The sequence below is a fragment of the Ursus americanus genome, chromosome 22, assembly GCF_024610735.1.
Source record: "Ursus americanus isolate L20-20 chromosome 22, mUrsAme1.1.p, whole genome shotgun sequence".
NCBI lineage: Eukaryota > Metazoa > Chordata > Mammalia > Carnivora > Ursidae > Ursus > Ursus americanus.
Window position 1 is genome coordinate 4,540,862 of NC_142148.1, and position 5,490 is coordinate 4,546,351.

Genomic DNA, 5,490 nt, shown 5'->3' on the forward strand with positions numbered 1-5,490 from the left:
GGGCAGTGGCTGTGGGCTCTGGGGCGGGCGCTGCCCCAGTTCTGTCCACGGTCACTCGCCCCATCTGGGCCAGGCAGGGCCCCATCAGGCTGGCACCTGTGTCTTTCTCACACGTTCCTATCGGTCTCTGAGGATTCCTGTCCTCCTTGGAACAGTTAAGATGGTCCCCAGGCTCACTCTGCTCCTTCCTTGGCCCAAATGAAGACTCTGCCGGCCTCATGGGAGCCCTGGTCTCCCTGCGGTCGGGGGGGAAAGGCTGTTCAGATGTCCAGCTGGAAATTCAGTCCTCCCCCTACGAGAACCCGAGGTCCCAATCACCCTTCCGTGGGTCCTCAGCTGCTCTTTCCCAGAGCACTCCCGACAGCCTCCCCTCCTGACCCCAAACCCACGCCCTCAAGTTCCAGAGTTCATTTATTCTTCTTTTTCTTAGAATGATCCCCCTGGTATATTCAACATTGACTTGGCTTTTGTACGGTCAGTCCGTCTGATGTCTATCTAGATTCCTATGTTTCTGTTTGAGCTGAACTGAAGGGCTCGCTGTTTTCTTTTTCTTTTCCTTTTTTTACATTTTCTTTTTTGAACATGCACATTTATGTGGCTCCAAAGTTGAAACTGCAGCAAGGAATGCTCAAAGGAGTCCCCTGTCCCTTCCACTTCTTTTCCACTCCTCCTCCCCTCCCCCGGAGGTAACCATTTTTATCAGGTTTTGGTTTATCTTTCCTGTTTCTTTTTGAAAAACTACATTTATGCGTACTCACGGATCTATACAAAAGACAGCATATCGCATGTAATCTTTTGCACTTTGCTTGAAAAGCACATTCTGTGATTTCATCTAGAGTGCTTTTTACCTTCTGATATCGGCGCGATGAGAGAATGGCGTTAATAAAAGCGTATGGAGGAACCACTTATTAACAACAAAAAGCGTTCCTTCCCACATCAGTTTTTAGGACTTTTTGATAAAATGAGGGGCTGAGCTAGCTGCTGTGGGCAGTCCCCTGCTGCTCGAGCAGCCTAAATTATCTTCCCAGGAAGCCCACCTTGTCGGACAGTAATAACCCTCCTGTCTCAGGGACCAAATTCTTATTTACTTCTGAGTACCAGCAAAATTATTTCCGTGGCTGCAGAAGTTTTCAAGGGCCATGTGGAAGATCTGGAGCCTTGGGATGGGGGTGGCTGTGGGAGGGCAGAGAGGGAGAGGTGCTTAACCGACAGAAGCTGGTCGGCGTTCCTTGAGGCAACTCGGCGCATGGAAATGAAGGGGTAGAGAAAAGCCGGAGGAAGGGGGAAATGTTGACCTGGATCAAGAAATCTTTTCTTTAGGAAAACCTTCACTTACACTATCCTTTGATAGTCTTTCTCCCGTGCATCAAAAAAGAGTCCGTCTTCAAACACCCGAGTCACATTCTTTCCTCCAGAAACATCCTTGTATCTTTAAGCCATTCGTCTGTCTGCATTATCTAAATGCGGATCTTTTAAAAAGTAAAAAAGAATCACAAATCTGTTGCTGAGGCTTTTGGCAGCTAAGCTGCGTGAGGGAAAGGGTGGGACGCCAAGCAGGAATTGCTGGTTTTTCTTAAGGGCCCTGAGAGGGAAATTCAGTGTGTGTTCACTTTTTTTTCCTCACTCAATCTGGAAGGTTCCATCTTTCAGGCTGGTCCATAGTTATGGATGGAAAGTACTGAATTGGAGTGACCTTACTTATATTACAATGCAGGTTAAAATGCTAGATTCGAAATAAGATCACTTATCCCTGCTCAGTGATTTATAAAACGGAAGTGACATTATAACCCAAACAGAATAAAAAGCATTCCAATCGGTTCCCGGTTCTCCTAACATCTTCATAAATTCAAATGCTTAAACATCACCTATGAGAACCATAAAAAGACATTTTGAAGTCTTTTTCTTAACACGTTGGGAACACAGAGGCAATACGTACCATAAAGGCCTATTTTTAAAACACGATTTATTTGCCACATTATAAACTTGGCAGCACGTGAGGCCGAGGACGTCCATGCATACACCAAGGGTACACACACACACACCAAGAACCCCCTTTTTTCTCTTTAAACGAGGTTACTTTCCATCTCCCAGGGGAGCGCTCCCGGGGCCGGAGGAAGGGGAGGACGGGAGGTGAGCGGGGACCAGGGCTCTCCAGGGTGGGCTGTGGGAACCCGACGGGAAGGAGCGCTGGGGCCGGTGGCCGGGCTGCGGGCAGCCCTGGGCAGGGGTCACGGTCGGCCGGCGCGCAGCCACGGCCGCTGGGGACTTCCGTGGCGCATTTCTGTGCAACACACACACGACGTCCACCTCCGCGAGGCGCGATGGAAGTGCTCGAGCTCTATGTAAATTTAATTATTAGCATGAACTGAAGGTACTGTCATTGTTTAACTCAGCCGACCTTTTAAATGGATAACCAACCTTGAGGCTTAATTGGATTTAAAAAAAAATCAATTTCTAGCCATTGCATAGTGTGGAAATGAAGTGCTACATTCTTAGGCAATTGTAGAATCAGTTTTGCTCCAGCTTATTTTTTACTATTTACAACTTTAAAATGACAGTCTCCATCCTGGGAAGCACTCGCTCTGGGCATGCATACACATACGTGTGGGTACTCTGTCCAGGAACAGCCAGCCGTGCACGTGTCCGCACGCTACGTCATGTCACCCAACAGTCATGGCTTTCTGTTTGGTGGCGGGATTAGTCAGCAGCAATCTCTTCACACCAATCACACGAAAAACTGAACTAGGGATAATGACATACCACTGTTTGCAAATCGCTCCTAGCCTCAGTCTGGTCTCATCTTCGTAATAAGGAAAAAATCCTCGAGGAGCCTTTACCGCATCCCATCTTGACCATTAAATCTTTCTGGAAGAAGGTCATTTAATTTTATGGAAAGAAATGAACAATTAAAATGGCATAAACAGCAACAGTACTGGTCTGGCAATGAGAGAGCTGAAGACTCTAGCTCTAGCCCCGGGATATACGGGCAGTATGACCAAGGCGAGCCCTCGGGAGGGGTCTCAGCGACCCCGTCTGCGGAAGTGGGGGGTGGGGTCTCTCTGCCCAAGCGGCGATGGAAATGAAGGTCTGTTAACGGGGTCCTGAGTCAGAACACCAAGTTAAAAAACATGTGATTCCCTCAGCTCTTCCTCCGAGAGACACCAGATGATACAAACCAGAGCCCCTTCCGCCTCCATTACATCTACGAAACGAGAGAAAGAGTGATTACTAACGGCAGAATTGGGATGATTAGCTAAAAGCAATTTTAGAATAATAGTTGACAAACAGAAAACACTAAACCCAGTGGTCTACTTTCACTACGTCTAATTTAAATGTACACATAGTGAATGGAGTCTCACTTAAACGGTCCATTTTAGCCAGATTACGGAGCTGAAGTGGAGGCCACACAATTATCCCCAGCATTCAGGATGGTCCAGAGAGCTAATCTGGACAATTGAACAAATGATTATTTTCTCTTGCCTCAATTGACCAGATAATTGTGCACAAGTCTCTGCCATTTGACTCTGTGGAATGTCCCTTTGTGTGGGAAGGAGGCCTGGCTGGACACTGGGAGAACGACGCGGAGGGTGGTGTGGCGTCGGGCCACGGCGCACGGGGCACCCAGCTGATGCCCGCGGTCTAACTCCGAGTCCCAAGTCTGGAGCGCGTTCAGACGAGCTGGAAGTCTGTCCCATGCCCACCCAGCGTCCACGTTAGTTCACCCCAGTACCCACCGTTTCCCTCAATTTCAAAACAAAACGAAACGGAAGCATCAGATCAGGCAACGAGGTCAGAGGTGACATCTGGGTGGTCAAGGGAAACTGGAGAGAAAATTAGAGGAGTCGCTAAGGGCTAACACACACACAGGGATATGTAACTCGAAGCGCACGTTTATATTACACACACCGCTAAGTTTCACTTGTAGCCAAGATCAAATGAAGCAAGTTTGTCTCCCCGAATCCTAGGGGAGCACGGGAACTCACGGTAACTGATGAGTGGAGGTAGCCCCTGCAGCCCTATCCCGTCCTCCCTGCACCCGACTCTCAGACATCCCTCCTGTGAAGACCTTGCCCGGACCTCTCCATCGGCTCCCCACAGGCTCTGACTAGAAGGAGGGAGGCTGAGGACCAGAACTAAGCCAGCCCGTTAGAGCAACACAGCATCCTGGTAAACTGAGCCACGAAGGATGCCAGGCTAAGTGAATCGCTCTGCTGCGGCGAGGAGAGACCAGGAAGAGTTACGGGTCGCTCCCATTTGGGGTGATGATCGGAGCTCTTAAACGAGGTGCACTAAATTCAGCTGGGCAAGTCTCTAGCCGGCCCGCCCTCCTCCATCCGTGCGGGCCTTCAAAAGGACCCACCCCGGGTGCGGCCCACGCTCCTGTACCTCCCGGCCAGCCGCACCCGAGGGCCAGGACCCAGCCGTCGTGTGCTCTGCTCCACAGCCGACGTGTCTGGCTCTATCGGCACCCACACCTGCAGCACCGTTGCAAAAGGCAGCCACCAAAAACTCAGTTGGAAACACGACCCAAGAGCGGATCACTCAGGCACACACCCTGCAGGGCCTCCAGTCCATCCGCATAGCTGCCACTTACACGGCTGTCCCGTCGGGGGTGGAGGGTTTCTTCCAGGTTATTGCTGGTCAGAATTCTTGAGGCCTGCGGCCGATGTCTATCCTTTGAGGGGTGGGTCTGATGCTTGGACAGATCCAGTAGCTTTTGAACCACTGGCTGGGGAGACAGAATTTCCAACCGAAAAACAAGGAGCGAGCACAAGAGAAGCTTGCCCTCTGTGTGGTTCACCGACAGGCTCTGAAGGTAACTAATTGCCGTAAGCCACAGCAGCATCACAGGACGCAACGCCTGGCTTGCCGAGGTGACTCCTGGGAAAACCCACTCCCATGTAGGAGACTCTGGTGTCTAACCGCACGCAGACGGACCCCAACATGCTTGGATGATGTGAATGGTAACGCCTGGGGGACAAAGACCCACCCCAAGCTTTGAGGAGGAGCCCAGACACGGGCACATTCAAGGTGAAACATGGTCCTGGCTCTGAGTTTGGCTGGCAAAGACTCTCCCTGAAGTGTTCAGTGTGATAGAATAGGAAACATCCAGTCACTTAGAAATTCAAGTCTCCCGGAGCCTGGCTGTAAGTAGGACGTCTCAGCAAGAAGGCACACAGACTACATTTTATTTGAAGATCTCTAAATGTTTCTTGGTATGTATATGAAGCATACATTTTCATAAGAAAAATAATTGTCTGCCTTTTCGACAGTTTCCCTGTTGTATATTGGACAGCAGACAGATCAGTCCCTCTGCGAGCATCCGTTAGGCAGACGGATGGACTTTCCGACACCGAGGCAAGGCCTCAGACACAAAATAAACAGTCATTGGCCCAAACGATCACAGAATGGACCAGGCCCTCCCGTAACACAGACGCACTTAAAGAAAACGTGAGCCCCATCATTAAAATTAATACTAGGATTGCAGGA